Here is a 19,920-nt window from a genome sequence, read left to right as displayed (position 1 = left end):
CACCCCTACTTTTTTTTTTTTTTTTTTTAAACCGGCATCGCGCTGGAGGCCCGACCCCTCCCTGCAGCACACTGCAAACGCGCCCACTGGCGCATTTGGAGATGGGGAACTAATTCCCCTTGAATACTAGGGGTCCCTGGGGGCCAACTAGCCCACCAGGAACCTCCAGTATGCGCCAGGGAGCTGAGAGATGATGTGAGGCCATGCCCCTTTTTACACCTCTCTGCAACACAGCTCTGTGGAGCTTAATGGAGGTACCTGGTGGGCTAGTTGCACCCCAGGGACCCTCACGATTCAAGGGGAGTTAATCCTCCAACTTAATACGATCCACGGGGCATGTTTGCACAGTGGTGAAGGGAGGGGGCAGGGCTTGAGGTGACATGTGTGCAAACACGCCCTGTGGCGTGTTTTAAGTTGGGGAATTAATTCCTCTTCAATCCTTAGGTTTGCTGGGGCCAACTAGTCCCTCAGGTACCTCCAGTAAGCGCCACGGAGCTGCGTTGCAGAGTGTTGTAAAAAGGGGCGAGGCCTCTGAACACCTCTCTGCAACACAGCTTGCTGGTGCATACTGGAGGTACCTGGTGGGCTAGCTGGCCCCCAGGGACCCTCAGGATTGAAGAGGAATTAATTCCCCAACTTAAACGCACCACAGGGCGTGTTTGCAGACATGTCATCTCAGGCCCGCCCCCTTCCTTTAACATTGTGTAATTAAGTCCCCTTGAATCCTGAGGGCCCAACTAGCCCACCAGGTACCTCCAGTATGCGCCAGGGAGCTGTGTTGCAGAGAGGTGTTCAGAGGCCACGCTCCTTTTTACACCTCACTGCAACGCAGCTGTGTGGCGCATACTCTGCAAAAGAAAAACGTCTGGGAATCAATGAGGGAAACATAAAAATAAAAAATATACAGGCAGTTGTTTGAATGAAAAATGTGAAAATTCTCTAAAGTCGTCATTACCAGACAAGCATGTAAATATGATGTACAGTGGCCAAATATAAGGTGGAGTGACAAGATGTATACATCATAAAATTGGCTCTGCATGGCAAACGGGTGCTGAATGGGAGACAGCGATAACCATCCAGAAGAAACATGAAACAGGGGGTTGAAATTAATAGTAGAGACAGTGTCTAGGAGCCACCAAACAGTCACAGTTAAAGACCAGTGTCACACCTTGGGCGGAAAGGCTGCTGAATCACAGAAAGCTACTGCCCCAAGTGGGAAGGGATAGGTACCATCCTACTAGACCAGTATGACAGGTGAATCACAGATAGCTACAGCCCCAGGTGGGAAGTTGTAGGAACCATGTGAACCTGGGAAAAAGAACTTAACATCAAGACGCTCCGTGTGTACAGTGCACATCGAAAACAAAATCCTACAGAACAAAAGCAGTGCAATGCTCTATACAAAGAAAAGATAAACCAAATGTGAAGTTCCTTAACTGGGAAGTGCAGAACATCAGATGAATGCTTCCATGAAGAAAAGGGAAGGGAACCTGTGATGAATTACCAGTCCAATTCGGTGGCTCTCTTCCTTTCCTCCTGTAAGACAGACAGAATGACACATGAATACAGTGGTCTATACAGCCTAAATACAATAAAAACAATAATATCAATTTTCAGTGTGCATGGGTCTGAAAATGGACAGGAATGCATATTAGACAGCAGAGTACAGAACACAGAAAAAACAAAGATGGTAACAGCGCCAGGGATTTAATCTTCATGAAGATGAATAGCCATTCCTTCGTCAATATTGTGACATCCAGGGTAGTGGGTCCCAAGGTCAATAATGTGCCTGGATTCCCTTTTCCTAAGTTGGAATAGCCTGTTACCGCCTCTGCTATTGGCAGTTGCTTGTTCAATGGTAAAATAGCTCAGCTTGGACAGTCAGAGAAATGGTGTGTCTCAAAGTGCCTTGCTATTGGATAATGTTGATCCTTGTTCCTAATGGCCCTCATATGCTCTAGCGCTCTCTTTTTGGCCATAAGTGTGGTGCTACCTGCATATCTAAGATTGGAGGGGCACTCAAGGGTGTACACTATGAATGAGGAGCTACATGTGAGGAACTGCCTGATCGAAATGATAGCACCAGTGGTGGGATTGAGGTACTCTTTTGTTTTATGCAGCTGTTGCGGCAAGCTTTGTAGTGGCCGCATGGAAAAGAGCTGTGTAGGTTAATTCCTCTGCTTTGCTCTGTAGCAGTGATGTCGCTATGGACCAGTATGTCTCGAAGGCTACATCCTCTTCTATAGGTAATTCTGGGTCTGTCAGGGATGGAATTGCCAATGATGGGTCTTTCGTCTGCATATCCCAATTTTTTGTTAGGATTTTATGGATCTCTTTGAAATTGCCATTGAAGGTGAGTTTGACCCAGGCTGGAACATCCTCCTCCCTCATGTTGTTGTCTTTATTTCTGTTTTCTAGGGTGGTGGTTCTGTTGACCCCCTTTACTTTCTCAATTGCCCTGCGAAGAACCCAACAAGGGTAACCTCTTTCAATGAATCTGTACAGCATAATGTTTTGTTCAGCCAAGAAGGCCTCTTCAGAACTACAGTTCCATTGAGCCCTTAAGAGTTCCCCACAGGGGATACTCCATTTTAGGTTATCAGGGTGACTGCTCATGGCATCTAGTAGGGTGTTACCTGCGGTGGCCTTTCTAAACAAACTAGTGTGTATCTCGTTGTTGGTGATTTCAACCTTAATGTCTAGGAATTCCACTGCCTTCCTATTCATGTTGCTGGTGAGTTTGAATTGGAGTTGTTCAAATTCAATCTGAGTATGAAGTCTCCGGCTTTGTTCTTGGGGCCTTTCCAAATCACAAACAGCTCATCTATATACCTGAGCCATAAGACCACCCAATTGAAGTCTTCCCCAAAGTTGATGTCTTTTCTTGCCTAATCTCTTCCTCCATGCCACCAGAAACAAATTAGCAAAACTATGAGCGAAGCAAGTTCCCATCGCAGTCCCCAAGATCTGTTTGTAAATACTACCATTGAACATGAAGAAGTTATTGTTAAGGCAGTATGTGATCATTTCAATAATCATGTCGGTATGTTCCATGTGCCATATGAGTCTTCTTGAGAGCTATTTGGTCCAGGCTGCTTTACCTAACTCATGTTCTATGATAGTGTTCAAAGAGTTGACATCCATGGTGACCAATAGATATTCGTTCTGCCACTGGACCACGTGGATTTTACTTTAAAAAATCTTTAGTGTCCCTCACGTAGGATGGCAGGGTGATGACCTGGTCCCTAACATACATACATACAAGGGCTTCCAAGCCCGAAACGTGTCATTGCTGCCCATTTTGTAAAATAAAATTCCACTTTACCTGATCCTGTGGTCCGTCTCCTGCTTCGCCGATCTACGCGATTGGAAGTAGCCTCGGAGTTGTCCTGCATATATATATACACACATACCATCATGCTCATTGAGTATATCGAGTTCTGCCTAACCCATAATATCTTTCTATTCGGAGACCAGTATTACAAGCAGCTCACTGGTACTGCGATGGGCACCTGCTTTGCCCCCAATTATGCGAACTTGTTCGTTGGCTGGTGGGAGGAGCGGGTGCCCAGGACCTACCGGAGTAAATCCGATTCAGGGCAGGTCATAAAGTGGTATCGATATATCGATGATTTATTCATTATCTGGCAGGGAAGTACAGAGTCAGCCAATCGATATATCGATCTCCTCAACAATAACCAGGTCAATCTCAGATTCTCGGGCACAGTTAGTCCAGTGGCAGTGGACTACCTGGACCTGAGGATCTATGTTGAGTAGAGGACTCTACAAACCACTCTTTTCCGCAAATCCACTGCGGGAAACTCAATACTCTTTTCCAGCAGCAGTCATCCACCCAAACTCGTCCAAAGCATTCCCTACGGGGAATTGCTTAGGCTAAGAAGAAATTGTTCAAAAGAGAACGAGTTTGAGAAAGCTGCAGCAGCAAGCATTGCAAGATTTAGAGTCAGGGGATATGATTCAGCAACCCTTGACAGTACATTACACAAGGTGAGAGGCATACACAGAAAACAATTGCTTACTGGCAGTAAGAGGGCTTCAACGGAGGTAGGCAAGTTGCGTATGGTAACTTCCTACTCAGCCGAGGCAAACCACCTCAAGAAAATGCTCCGTAAGAACTGGCCCATTCTCCTATCAGATACCATCATTGGCATGAACATTCCCCCACAACCTTTGGTTACTTTTAAAAGAGCGAGATCATTGAGGGATATCTTGGTTAAAAGTCACCTAGATAAATTGCCTGAAAAAGTAAGCACCCTAAAACAGATGATGGGCTTTTTTCCTTGCAGTAAATGCAAGATCTGCGCAAATAGCAGGAGGGTGATGACATATAAAATACCAGATGCAGGGATAACAAAAAAGATCACAAAGTTTATCACCTACACAACACCCTTTGTTGTGTATTGTTTGATGTGCCCGTGCGGTCTCCGATATATAGGGAGTACCGTCAACCCAGTAAAGATGCGGGTGTTAGAGCACATGCGGGCCATCGACAAAACTGACCAGGCATACCCGGTTGCGTGCCACTTCGCAGAAAAACACGATAGGGACCGCATACCAAACATCCGCAAGGATTGAATTGTGGGGAGGAACTGACAGTCCATATAGGTCAAAATTGAGGTAAATATATAGGACAGTAGAAATTGGGTATTAGAGGTTTTATCTTGAGTTTTCATCTTGAGTTTTACATCTTGCTTTACATCATAATCATGAGTCTGTTTAGAATGTGTTTAAATATCGGATATGATGAGAGTATCCTCGGAGAATGAACTACTATTTTCATGTGTCTTGATTAGTATATGTAAGTAATGAATTGAGAAACATATTAATGTGTATATATTAGATAACTTGAAGTTTTGTTTTGATTTGACATGCACCTAGATTAATTTCTTCATAGATTAACAATAATATGTTCACGCATTCCAACTGTCTACGATTAGTTATTGTTATCTCGATATGAGGTGTGATTGGGGTTGCATATGGAAGGATACTAGCCGATCCACGGCTCTATCAGTAAACTTACATCCATGGTGATGCATCGCAAAATATGTTATTTTATCATGGATCTAACTATTTGCTTATTCTGATTCTGAAATTTTATTTATTTAAATAATGAATCATGAGACATCACTAAAACGATGAATTGTTGAACAATGGATGAATTGAACATGTAATATAAAATGTTACAAAATGGCGCCCACATTAGTAGTGGAACGCGAGTCCTTCCTTAATTTTGACAGTCGAAATGTAAATAAAACATGGCGTTTCAGATGAGTGCCGGTATTATCGAGAAAGGCATTTCCGCCGAAACGCGTCTGTTGCTGTAAAGAAATAAAGAAACTTGCATTTGAAGCTGCCCGGAGTGCGGTTTTCCTTTGGTACGCCAGTACAGTAAGGATTCTGAGCTGAATATATATATATATATATATATGTATATATATATATATATCACGAACGTTCAAACAAACTCGACTTAATGGCGGCAGCCTCTTCCGGGTGAGAGGGTTCGCGAAACAGAAGAAAGTCGAACTTCCGTAAATTTCCAATCAAACAAATACTCCGACCACTTCCACCAAAGCCTCGGCGGCGAAGAAGGAGAAGCGAACCTCTTTTTTGTAGGCAAGATGTTCTTTATTCAACCATATCCACAGCAGCAATCGACAGATGGCGCGTTTCGGGCTCGAGAGCCCTTGATCACATAGAGACTGTTTTAGGTTGTAGCCATTTTAAATGATATGCGCTTCCTACTCCGGTCACATGGTCAGCAAGTTTAGCATAAAGCTAGAAAACAGACTTTACAACATTTAACGCGGGCTCAATTATTCAAATGTTATGAACCTTAACAACATTGACATTGCTACCCGATGAAAACGACATCATCCCTTTTGTTTGTATATAGCAAAAGGCAAAAATTAAATCATTTCAGATATCGTGATCAAAATTCGATTGCATACTTATTCACAACCGGTTCATCGTAAAGTCTTGTTTTACGTGTAAACATTACTGGATAAATCCATATATGTAATCTTATGTACAAAAAACCCCAACATTCCTATCTGCATAAATGCAAAGAGAAACTTGCTTCAATTTTTGATTTAATTTTTGCCTTTTGCTATATACAAACAAAAGGGATGATGTCGTTTTCATCAAAATGGCACGAGCTCCGACGCTCAAAACAGATAAGAATGTTGTAAATGTGAAACCTATGCGGGAAGCCGCGCCTTTATATGTTCCTCCTAAAGGAACAGGCACAAGTGATGATAAGACTTCTACTGACGCGAAAGGGTATTTTATTTATAATTGGGTTTACACTCCTTGGAATAGAGCAGATGTCATGGCTCTTAAAAATGCATTGCCTGATCCACGAAAGAATCCGACAGCTTTTTATGAAGAAATTGAGGGTGCCATTAGCTCTTGTACTATGACTTTGTCTGACATTGATTTGTTTTTTGGATTAATATTACCGCCTGATATGTGGAGAACTGTGCGTAAAGTTGACGATTGTGCTGTATTTGGGGCATTGTGGTCAGATATAGAACAATTAGATAAAGATAGAGAACCTGCACAAAAACCATGTCAGCAAATTTTAGATCTTCCAGCAGCTATATTGGTTAAATTAAAGACGATTATTCCCCCTAAAAAGATAGATTGGACTATGTTAGCATCTTGCAAACAAAAGGTAGACGAATCAGTTTCAGATTTTTTCACACGCTTTGAAGAAGCATTTAGTGGCTAGTCATTGACAGATGACACGGGTAGGCATCTGTTTGTCGATAAATATGTCACAAACTTTTTGCCAGAAATAGCTAGTCACTTAAAGGCCAGCGAAAGTTCATGGACTACCTCCTCTCCGGCTTCTCTTCTAACTATGGCTCAGTATTATGAATGACAGGAATTAGAAGCAAAAAGTAAGGATGATAAAAAATCAAGGGCCAGATGTAGGTAAAGGTCATTTACCGATTCTTAAATACCGAATTTTACCGATTCGGTATTCAAGAATCGGTAAATGAGATGTAGGGAAAAAATCGGTATTTTTTTACCGAATCGGTAAAATTCGATATCGGACTTTCGGAATTTACCGAATTGGTATTTACCGAATCGGTATTTACCGAATCGGTATTTCCCATTCATTCCTATGGGCCAAAAGACCCATAGGAATGAATGGGAAATACCGAATCGGTAAATACCGATTCGGTAAATACCGATTCGGTAAATTCCGAATCGGAAAGCAAGCAAAAGTGAAACTTAAGAAAACAGCCAATCAGGTGCTACCACCCTCTCCCTCCCTACCAGAAAGTGGCTACCCAGGCAGCTGCAACTAATTAGAAGGTTCTGGAGAGTCAGTCAGAGCTGAGCAGAGTCACAGAGCAGCAGGGAGAGTTCTATTGGAAACTTTACCAACTGAAAAATGGCAAGCAGCAGTGAAAGCCAGAAGGCAGAAAGAAAGAGGAAAAAAAAATGTCAGCAGGATGGAGCTGCAGGTACTTGTGGAGGAGGTAGTGAGAGTGCACAACAAACTTTTTGGCAGGCACTCCCTCACTGTTCCCGAGTCTGCCAAAAGAAAAATCTGGCAGGCAATATTAGAAAAAGTGAATGCTGTGGGAGTCATGACCAGGAATACTGAGGATCTCAAAAAAAGATTCTACGACCTCAGGAGCCTCACCAAAAAAAAGATGGCTGAAATCCACAAGCAGGCAGGCCTAACCGGTGGAGGCAGGAACCCAGCGCCCCCCCTGACTGACCTGGAGGAGATGGAGGCCTCAACCATTGAGGCAGACAGCGTCTGCGGGCTGGGAGATGTGGACAGCTCAGCCAGAGCTGCAACAAAAAAAGGTAAGACGCATGCGCTGCATTACACCTAGGCTGTGGGGTTTTAGGTTTAAACCTATAATAACTGATAAAACCCCACTGAAAGAAAAATAGCCCTCACTGGTGAAAACATATAAACACTGAAAAAACACCTGCACAACCACAAACTAAATGCCATTCAAACAAAGGAAAAAGAAAGTGAAAGAGTAATTTTGTTCTTACTGAAGGGGTCAATAAAATGTAACTTTGTTATAGAAGCTAGCAGTAAGAAAGACTGGCTAACATTATTCTGCTTGAGTTTTGTTCTTTAGGGATGCCACTAAAATATTGTTTCTTCTTACTTTTACTTTTTTCAGTTTTATGGCCTTTGGTCTAAAGATGCAGGGTTTAGTTTCATGTTTTAGGTCTAGTTTAATTATTTTATAAACTATAGAGAATCAGGACATATCAAACTCATATTTGATATTTTGGCTGCATTTGATTCTTTCACTGATAGGTAAAATGGCTAGTTTCATAAAAATCTTTCCTAATATGTGTCATCACATTTACCCACAGGGAATGGGTAAAAACCCTTAATACATCAGACCATAGTTTCTAGTGGGTCAGTATTGATAGTAGGTGAATTGCCAAAACCTCAGGCTTTAAACATTAAATACAAGGTATAGTGACAAGTATATATATATCACCAAGCATCTGGGATAGTGGTGAAAACGTGACACCAGACTTTTGGAAAACATGGAACACAGTGTCACTTGTTATGCTCTGCAAAAAAGGATCTTTCCAAGTTCAACAAAGATTGGAGTGATATTGCTTGTATTTGCAGTGATTCAGCTATGTATATAAAAGATTTGTGTGATGACCTGTCAATATTGATACCCGAGCTGAAGTGAATAGATCCTTGCCACTTGTTAGATGGTATGCTGAAAGCATATTTACAATCTTCAGAGTTAATGAGGCATGCTATTGACTTTTTAGTTCATTCTGGTGCACTGTTTTCTTATGCCAAGGAACTAAAACGTAATTATTTATCATTTTGTGCTTTATGTGGCATCAAAGAAAGAGTCATCCCAACTGTGTCCCTTAGCTGACGGTTCTCAGCCCAAGGTGCTATGAATGCTGAGAGGGCCTTTTCACAAAAGTTTACATGGGAAGGAAAGTGCGAGCGCACATGACCAAAGACTCACTGAAGAAGTATTGTATTGTGTACTACAATAAGATTAATTTGCAAAAAGCTCTTTGGACCTCATATACACTATACGTACACTGTCTATATACCATGTTCTTTCAGTGCAGAAAGCAAGCAATGATAAAAGCAAAATGTTCCATAAACACCGGAAAAACACTTTTTCTGTTGTTTTTAGTGGCGTGAAAATGTGGAACCACTGATAACAACTGTTTTTTAAAATATTGAAAACACTGAAAAAACCCCACCAGAATTTACCAAAAATAGAAACTGAAAACAGGACAGTCTAATTACACCTCATACCAACCTGCTTCCCTTTACCCTTTATGGACAAGCAAACCCCAGTCCAGTACTGCTATCACTATACAGGAGCAATGCATTATGGGAAATGTAGTCAGCAAATGTCAGACCATGTGTAACAGCGCAGACATCAGCAAGTTAGTGAAATGAATGCAGATAAATGAAAGTGAAATGTGTTAAGCATTTATTGTAGTGACTGTGACACAGTAGCACTCAGTTGACATACGCTTATTTATACCTAGGGGCCAAATCACGCAGTGGACCCACTGACACAGAAGGGACTGCACCAGCGAGGGAGGAGAGTGAGGAAGCAGGTCCAAGCCAAGTGCAAGCCTCGCAGGAGGAAGGTGACACGACTGCCATCTCCCATGAGGATGACACTGTGCAGACCCCAGAGTTGCTGCACTCCCCACAGCTTTCCCAATCCCCTCCCTTGGTATTCTCACCAGAAACTTCACCATCACTGCTCCAGTCCACCCCAGCAACCCCACCAGCCAGGAGGCGTGTCGTGGCCTCACTACCATTAATGGAGGCAGCAGAGGGTGAGGGGGGAGGCCCAAGTCACCGTAGATGTGAGTTCAGCAGCACTGCAGTCCACAGATGAGACAGTCACTACTCGCAGAAGACAACTCAGACCCAGCAGTGCAGGTGGACGTGGTGAGGGCACTGTGTTCCGTGGGCTGGAGGGGCGCATGGTGCGCATTCGAAGGATGCAGGGCAAATCCATCCAAGCCTGCCAACGCCAACTCTACGCCCTGAATGTGCAAATAGGAGACATGGGGAAGGGCATGAGAGACATTGTGAAGGCAAATAAAGAGGTTGCCAAAACCAATACGGACATAGCAGCAGGGATGCAGCAGAAGAGCAACTCAATTACGCAGCTATGCTCCAAACTTGATAGTCTGTCACACACAAGGCGCAGGGATGCCCGTGTCCACAATACGGCCATCAATCGCTTGGCCACCGCCACATCCCTGCTATGCAGGAGGGGCATAAATATGCAGGAGGCTTTGACACATAATACAGCTGAGGTCACTAGGGGCATGGCCAGAATAACGAGTGCACTAGAGGCAATGTTGATTTCGCAGACAGCACAGAATCCTGCCCTGGACGTGGAAGAGGCTGATGACACTAGTAGCCGGAGCAGCATAGCAAGCACTAATGTGAAGACACGAAGGAGTACCAGGCGCCAAGCTGAGGCTGCAGGGCATGCTGAACAAAGCGAACAACATCCTAGTGGCTCAGGGAAGCGCGGGCGCAAGTGACATTACCGGTCATGGGTGAAGTAACCCGGGACATACAGTCCCCACGTGTATAATGTTTATTCTGTTGCACTTAAGTGCTTGAACGTTATGGCACCATTAAAATACGTTGATCCCATACACAACCTGTCTGTGTCTCATTACTTACTCAGAAATAGTTGAGTGTAATCTCCTCATGTCTGTATCTGCCATCACTTGGTGTTGCCACTCCAGCAGGTTGTGTTTCAGGCACAGCAATCTCGTCATCATGATCCTCAAAGTCTGACAACTCCACCTCAGTGCCCTTCTTCACAGCAAGGTTGTGCAACATAGCACAGGCAGCAATGATTTTACAGCAGGTGATGGGGGTATACTGCCGTGCACCTCCACTCTTGTGCAGGCACCTGAAGCTGCTCTTCCACATACCAAAGGTATGCTCCACAATATTTCTTGTGCTCTTGTGGGCCCTGTTATATCTCCTTTGGCTGGGTGTTGAGGGGTTGAGGTAGGGGGTGAGTATGAAGGAGCGGAGGGCATATGCACTGTCTCCTAAAAGGAAATGGGAATACATTACTCACATGCATACCTGTACTTCTTACTGCAATAGGTGTTAATGGGGTCGCACACTGTGTCTTACCTAGGAGGTATCCTTCACCAAATTCACCTGCTGTCAGCCGTGCATAGAAACCGCTGTTTTGAAATATGAAGGAGTCGTGAGTACTCCCAGAAAATTTTGCCACAAGGTCAGTGATGGCACACTTGGCATTGCAGATCACCTGCACATTGATGGTGTGGGTGGACTTTCTATTCCTATATATGTATTCGGTGCCAGCAGGGGGACAAATGGGAATGTGGTTGCCATCAATGCAGCCAATGATTTTGGGGAAATGCGCCATCAGATAAAAGTCAGGTTTTTTTTGGAGCAGTTCTGCATGGGTTGCAGGGAAAGTTATATAATGGTCCATCCTCTGTAACATGGCGTCAAGGAATTTGTGGAGAAAGCGTGTCAGGCTGCTCTGGGTCACCCCACCTACCGCAGCAACCACACTCTGGTAGCTCCGAGACGCAAGCAGGTGTAGGCTGCACAGCACCTGCACGTGGGCTGGAATAGCGTGTGCCCTTGGGATAGTGTGCTCCAACAGTGGTTGGAGGTCCCTGATGAGGTCCAAGATGGTGTCTGGGTCCAACCTGTACCTCTGGAGTATCTCTGCCTCTGTGAGCATGAACAAGGTGATCCTCTGTCTGTAGACCTGCTCTTGTCTCTGCCATTCCCTCTCTCCTTCCTCCCGTAGCCGTAGCCGTCTCGCAATGACATAGAATGCCGCCATTGTGAAAAAATAATTGCATTTTGGGTCCTTTTTTATAGGCTGCACCTGGTTACCACCTGAGTTCAATCCATGGTAAATACCGACTCTTAAATACCGAATTTCAAGCACATTCGGTATTTAAGGGCTTACCTACATCTCAATATACAATTTTACCACTTCTTATTTACTGATTCGGTATTTTACCGACTCGGTAAATTTACCGATTCTGTAAATTCACCGATTCTGTAAATTTACCGAATCGCAAACCGTTGCGATTCGGTAAAATTACCGATTCGGTAAATTTACTGATTCGGAAACTTTACTGAGTCGGTAACTTTACCGATTCGGTAACTTTACCGAATCAGACGATTTTCTGTCCCCTACATCCCAAATGACCAATACCGGTCGGTAACGGCCAAAATTCGGTATTTTCGGCCGTTACCGACCGGTATTGGGCCACCTACATCTGGCCCCAAAAGAGTTAAAAACAAAGGTTATGATGGCTCAAGCTTATGGGCCGCCTTCTAGAGGTAATAATAGAGGTGGATGTGTATCTTATTGTTCGTCTTTTCCGCCTTATCCTCGTGTAGATTTGTCTGTTGATCAGTGTGCGTATTGCAGACAATTCGGACATTGGATTTCTAATTGTCCAGTACTACGTGCTCAGCAGGGTTCACGTGGTCGGGGACAAATGAGAAATCGTTCAGGATATTCAGGGCCTAGAGGAAATACAAATGATCGTGCTAAGTTTGATGCTAATACTCGTGGACTAATACTTTTGACAGACGGAATCAATATCAAATGTCCGACTATGACCATGCACTGGAAGTCGAGAGCGGGACCCAGCTTTCGGAGATGGCGAGGGAGTTTCCAACAATGGGCGAGTAGTGAAGGGACGCTCAGACTACAATTAGCCAGACGCACCTCCAATGACAAGGCGCTAGACGCGGCCAGGGCGTGGGGCGCGTTGGTAGTAGAACTTCAATCTACAGCAGAGGCAGATGAAGGGGATGGGGGGATGCGCCTGCGAGTCAGGGACTAGCGACTGGGACGGGGAACACCGGGGTACACACTGGAGATGGCGTCAATTAGAACCTAGAACCTCACTGCACGTGACGGTTACCGCATCTTAGGCTGAGACGTGAGGCGAGCCTGGCACAGAGGCATGGAGCATGCCTGTACATTTCGTTGGGGCCACCAGACTCCCGATTGGGTGTTTTGCACATGACCTCAGAAGGGAGTTCGGTACCGTAGCACAAGGAGTTTATGCCATTTCATTGGGGGGATAGAGGAGGGCACACTGACAAGGGGGGGTGGGGGTAGAGGGGGGTCGGGGGAGGAGTTAGGTAAGAGATACTAGATACTGAGTACTGTTGATTTGCATTCTGAAGATAGGCCCATCACAGTGATGGTCCTGATTGAACTATATGATAGTAAGATGACTGAAGAAAAGTTAATAAAAATCTATGAAAAAAAAAATGTCCGACTATGAGCCGTCTAATTTGCAAGATTCTGCTTATGCATAGGATTGCCTAGGATGGGGTAAGGAATCAGTTGAAGTTCCAGTAGATCAGAAGGGTCCCTATGTTGCAGCACATGTTTTGGGTTCTACTGATCAGTTTTTGGTTGATACAGGAGCTACTCGTAGCGCCTTGTCTAAACACTTGATTCCTAGGGCTCCCCTGTCTGGCTTAACTATTATATCAATAGGTTTTCCATGGAACCTCCACCCTTAGCCCATTGCCACAACCACTTGCACTCCATGTTGATAAGTTTACTGCTCCATGTCCATTTTTGCTTTCTCCAAATACACCAGACAATATTGTGGGTCTTGACATGCTCAAATATTTCAGGGCCATGATACGATGTTCTCCGGAAGGAGTACGGGTTATTTTAAATGACAACCACCCCATGATTGAGAGCTCCTGTATTGTTAAAGAGGATATTGCACTAGCTTCACTCCCTAGTACTTTGTGGGCTACTTCAGATACCGACATAGGACAAATGATTATTCCACCAGTACATATTAGTGTCAAGGAGGGTGCTATACTGCCGAGATTGCCTCAGTATAAAATTTCTCGAGGAGAAGAAGCACTTACACGTATTGTACAAGATCTGATTACGGTGGGAGTGGTCGAAGAAGTTCCTTATAATGTTTGCAATAGTCAGATTCTTCCCATTTTGAAAAAAGATGCTGACACTAAGATTTATAGATTCATCATTGATTTGAGAGAGGTCAACAAGATCGTAGTACCACAGTATCCTGTAGTATCTGACATAACGACACTGCTTGCCTTGGTCCCTCCAACTGCAACTACATTTTCAGTAGTGGATCTGAAGAATGCTTTCTTCTCGATCCCTATTCATCCTGATAGCCGATATTTGTTCGGTTTCACTTTGAATAACAGATCATATAAAGGGTACACTGAGAGTCCGAGTATCTATAGTCAAGCCTTAAAAAGACACCTCGATTCTTTTATTTTGGGTGAAGGAGTGGCTCTCATACAATATGTTGATGACATTTTGTTTGCAGCTGATACACCTGAACAGTGTGAAATATGTACTTTGTCCTTACTTTCTTTTCTTGCGACACATCACCATAAAGTATCACGGAAGAAATTGCAATATTGTAGACCGAAGGTAACCTATATAGGTCATCTTCTGTCTAAGGAGGGACGTGCACTGACATCAGATCGCATTCAAGCAATTCTAGACACTCCAGTACCTTCCACACAGAAAGATGTTCGTGCATTTATTGGGTTAACTTCATTTTGTAGGCAATGGATATTGGGTTTTTCACACATTGTTAACCCATTGCTAGCACTTTTGACTAAGAACACTCCAATTCCTCCTCCTTGGACAGATGAATGTCAAAATGCTTTTCGCCAGTTGAAACAAGCTCTTTGCTCTGCACCAGTGTTAGGTAACCAGATTACACGAAGGCCTTTACACTCTATGTACACGAGAAAGATGGATGTGCATTGTCAGTTTTAGTGCAGACACGCGGTGACAAGCAGCGTCCCTGTGCATATTTTCCTGCAGTTCTTGATCCTGTTGCTCGTGCGTTGCCTGGATGTTTCCGTTCAGTTGCAGCGACAGCCGTGTCTATACGTCAGAGCGGAGGGATAGTTTTGACACACAAACTGTTGGTGCTAGTACCCCATGCAGTAGATGCCCTTTTGAATCAGACTAAAACTCAGCATTTAACTAGTGGTCGCTTGACAGGATACAAATTGACACTGTTAGCACCTCATATTACATTAAAGAGGTGTGCAACACTAAATCCAGCCACTAAATTGCTTACACAAGTCTGGGAGCATCCTGAAATTGCCAGCACAGCTAAAAGAGTGGTACAGTCCTGTTTGGTCTGTTGGCAGTACAATCCTGGAAAAGGGACACGAGCTCCTACAGGAGGGTTTGCTACACCAACCGCACCTTTTGAAGTTTTGCAGATGGATTACATCCAACTTGAACGCTGCAACAATCTAAAATATGTCTTAGTGGTGGTATGTGCCTTCAGTAAAAGGATAGAAGCATATCCTACAAAGGATAATACTGCTCTTACCACAGCAAAGGTGGTTCTGAAGGAATTTTTCCCTAGATATGGTGTTTGCAACACTTTGTGGAGTGACAACGGACCTCATTTTATTGGGCAAGTTGTTGATTATGTCCTGAAAGGATTAGGGATCAAACAGAAATTCCATGCAGTCTTCCACCCACAGTCAGCAGGATTGGTGGAAAGGTATAATGCTACCTTAAAATTGAAGCTGACGAAAATACTGGCTTCCACGTCCCTAAAGTGGCCAGATGCATTGCCTTTGGCACTGTTATCCATAAGATCAGTACCACACTCACGATCAGGTCTTACACCGTATGAGGTGGTATTTTGAAGACCGATGAACATTTGGGGAGTTCCTAAGCCACGCCCCATACATGATGTACCTTGTATTCTGTTGAATGATTATTTGGCACAGTTAACTGACAGTTTGACCTCTATTCATCAACAGGTTCGAGAAGCTCTTCCTGACAGATCTACAGGTGATACCCATGATCTCCTTCCCGGTGACCACGTGATGGTCAAAGCATTCGACAGATCGAACAGCTTGGAGCCGAGGTGGCGAGGTCCGGAGCAGGTGCTGTTGGCTACAAATGTGACAAATTACTAGGCTCCCTATGTGTTGAGAGTATAAAATCTCTAATTGACAGTCACAACAACTAGCCACCTTACAATAAAAAACCACTATGAAATTGCATGCAGCATAGATCAAAAAACATTCATAAAGGGATGTATATTCAGTACATTTTATTAGATGTAACATATATTTAAAAAAGGCAAAGACAATTGTGTAAACAATAAAAAGGCACAGTTATCTACGCACACTTAAATTAAAAATAGGACATTAGCAATATCCCAACAGTTAAAACATGGCTAAATACCAATTGCAATAATCACAGATGGTAGTTGATCACAGTATTTTTCAAGATTAATTGGTAATACAAGTAAGATATTTGTGCAGAAAGACTTGTCGACGCAGCGTTTCGGTTTAGTTGTAATTTTTACACCTTCTTCAGGACTGTTTCTCAATGGGTAGTTTTGTCTAAAAGCTCCGTTATATTGGGTTTAGAAGGCAGGATTTGATGGTGTGCACTTCTTAGGATGTGTACTGGACTCAGCTACTAGCATCCGAGTGGGATCGACAAACTTTGGTCGCAGTTATAATGTCAATATGGAACCAGGGGAGCCACCGTTTGTTAATTTTGGTAGTCGCAGGGTAAAAACAATTAAAAATAATCAGGATCTTATGCCCATTCAGCCTTGATTGTGATGCTGCTCATCAATAACGGCATACAGTACTTCTTAATTGTACTATGGACTCTATTTCTTTTTTGTAGGTCGTCAAATAATATCGCGGCCTCCCTGCTCCCTCTGGCTCCAGTTTTGACTCGATTCATTCAGATGTTGCATCATACCCATAATGCTACAAATACTACCAATTGTTGGGTGTATGGGATGATACCTGCACACCAGAAGAAAGGAGGAACGCCTTATTCCTCTACCGTTTTCTCATAATGGTTCATGTCAAGCTTGGTATGCCCTTTTGTTTGCTTATGGGAAACCTTCAATAGGTGGAATTATTTTTTGATTGAATAAAGAATGTTACCAAGATAAAGATGGCTATCCTCAAGCTAAAGGGACTAAATGGGAATGGGGTGAATACCAACCAGACAATATTTTGACGCCATATGTCTTCACAAATGTGAGGGCAATTAAAAACAATGGACTTTTTATGATATCTGTAACAAGAGCAAAAGCAGATTTATGTATTGGCAGTATTGGGAGAATTCCCGTAGGACGAAGAAAAGGTAGTATTGTATTAAACATTGAGGGTGTTAATAATAGCAGCTTTATAACGTCACATAACACCTACTTTGTTTGTGGTAATAAAGGATATTACCAATTACCTGTTGGATGGTCAGGTATATGCTACATATCATTTTTGTTACCCCCTGTGTTTTTAGCACCTGCATCATTTCATCTTGACCTGAAACTGTATAATGATATTTCAAAGAATAGATATAAACGGACAACAAGTACTGATGAGCTTGATCAGACAGACAATATGTTGATTTCAATTTAAGTTTGTTTTTCTTTGTGGGTGCTGCATTGAATAGCAGAAAGATCAGACGATTGACTCGTGTAGTGGAAGCTGACACCAATCAGACAGCTATGGCACTTGGGATCATTACAGAAGAACTGCAAATTGCAAGAATTGTAGCACTCCAGAATCGGATGGTGCTCGATGTGATCTTGGCTGATCGTGGTGGTGCATGCCGCATCATCGGAAGCAGTTGCTGCGTCTTTATACCTGACCACTCACCTTCAGTTTATGACGCAATCTCTAAACTGCATAAGATTGCTGCAGACATACACCCAGAGACTGGTACATGGACATTTTAAAACTGGATATGGACACTCTTTGTTACTTGGGACTGGAAACTACTGACTATTCTATGTATACTACTGGTGATACTATTTACATGCTGTACTTGTATACAATGTGGTCCCATAATTTGCTCTATGTGCATTACTGCTTGTACACCTGCCGAAAGAAGTGTTACAAAAGAACAGCAAATGTTAAACAGTGAAATTACTGATATGATGAATATCAATATACAGGATGCAGATCCAGATTACGCTAGACAGAAAAATTTCTTCAGCAAATGCTGAAAGGGTCGTCTGTGGTAGGTTAGCAATAATTAGGTTAAGCATTAGCAGAAGACATCCGGTATTTAGAGACTATCTTGCCCGTTTACGGAATCCATTTTGTATTTCGGTCGGCCATTTTGTATGCCATGTGCTCTGTCCTACCTTCCTGTCAACTGCTCTTGAAATAAATCTGCCTAGAGACAAGATATGTTTAGTCTCCTGTGCTCTGCGCATGCCCAGTAGAGCTAACAGCTGTCCTCAACTTGTAACTGTCAAGATGTGCCCACCCAAATTAGCTGTCAGCCCTTCCCACTTGTTGATAGCACACTCTCTGTATGACTTTATATGTATTTGACCCCAGTACTCTGTACCTTGTATCGCCTTCATTTCTGCCCCTGTGTGGGTATAAAAGGACCAAGCTCCTTCTAGTCAGTGTGCTACCTCATACTATACCGAAGGGTGTTGTGTGAATGTAGTTCCACCTCATGAGGTTTAATATACTCTGTTTTTTCTATTCCAGGTTAATAATAATATTAATAATAATAATAGGGGCATTTCTAAAGCGCTGAGTTACGCGCACCGGCGTGTCCCCGCGCTGACGGTAAGAAAAGCAAAAAACAAGGAAAACAGTACTAGCAGGCCAAAATTATCTGGTGTAGAGGTAGGTTTTTAACTTAGCTCGGAATCTCGTTTCTGTTTGTTCCAGGCGAAGGTCTACTGGGAGTTTGTTCCAGTGGTTGGGGGCCAAGTGCCTAAAGGACCTGCCTCCCATGCGAGCTTTCTTTACCCTGGGAGTCCTCAGCAGTCCTCCGCCCGCAGATCTAAGCGCTCTAGGAGGTTCATAGGCTTCGATCAGTTTCTGCAAAGGTCAGGGCGCCCTACCATACAAAATCCGATGACACGTGCAGAGAACTTTGTACTCAATTCTGCTCTTTACCGGAAGCCAGTGAAGTTTTTGTAGAGCCAGCTTCGAGGGCGCCCTTTTGGGCAGCCTAAGAATCAGGCGTCCCGCCGCATTCTGCAGCACTTGAAGACGTGCAACGCTTTTACTCGGTGCCCCAAGGTACAGCAAGTTCGCGTAGTCAAGCCTTGCGGTCACCAAGGCATGCACTAAGGTTTGACGCGCTTCCAATGGCAGAAGGTCTAAAACCTTCTTCAGTCTCTTCAGGACCCCAAAACAGACTCCGACCACCCGATTGATCTGAGGCCCGAAGGTAAGAGCCGCATCGAACCAAACTTTCTGGTTCGAACCAAGGTTCTGTGCCAACTTCTTACTATTGGTCTAGGGACTCTGAGCAGAGAAGGGCGAATCCCTTGCACTAGTAGGCCTGGCTGAGGCTTGCTACTACACTGGAACAGGAACTAAGCATCGCGATTCGCGAGCAAGATGGCCGCACCCATTAGCAACCGCATGGGCAAGTTAGAGATATATTTCCCCGCGAGCATGCAAAAACACATCGCGAACGGGCGGGAAAAGCAATCTCGCGTCTTCGCGAAAGTTCTGCGTGCTCGCTGAGATTTAGAGCAATTTCACGATCATTTGCGTAGGGCAACTTCGAAATTCCCCCCACCCCTAATATATAAACACACAAATATACACACACACATAAATACACGTACACACACACATATATACACATATATCATATATATATATATATACACACACATACACTTTTCCACAAAAGCAACACAGGATACACCGGTGAGTCAGATTTCAGGATTCACATATTTTATTTATCTTTTGTCATACAGCAACACCCAACACAGGATACCTAAGCGTTTTGGCTTATGCCTTTAACTGGGCAACCCATTTCTCAAAACCATAGTGATACTTTTAAAAAAAAGTTTTGT

At 43.6% G+C, this 19,920-nt stretch overlaps 1 long non-coding RNA gene across 1 annotated transcript in view; it reads right to left on the bottom strand.

Annotated features, from left to right (window-relative positions):
- The window catches only part of LOC144817732 (uncharacterized), a 1,017,752-nt gene that overhangs the window by 380,495 nt on the left and 617,337 nt on the right, over positions 1-19,920 (bottom strand). The window contains exon 4 of the long non-coding RNA XR_013606966.1: positions 1,438-1,536. This is a non-coding gene — a long non-coding RNA (uncharacterized LOC144817732). The remainder of the gene's footprint in view (positions 1-1,437; positions 1,537-19,920) is intronic.

Source organism: Lissotriton helveticus, chromosome 2_1 (assembly GCF_964261635.1).
Source record: "Lissotriton helveticus chromosome 2_1, aLisHel1.1, whole genome shotgun sequence".
NCBI lineage: Eukaryota > Metazoa > Chordata > Amphibia > Caudata > Salamandridae > Lissotriton > Lissotriton helveticus.
Note: the sequence above shows the minus strand (reverse complement) of the source record. Positions and strands in the feature narration are given on the sequence as shown.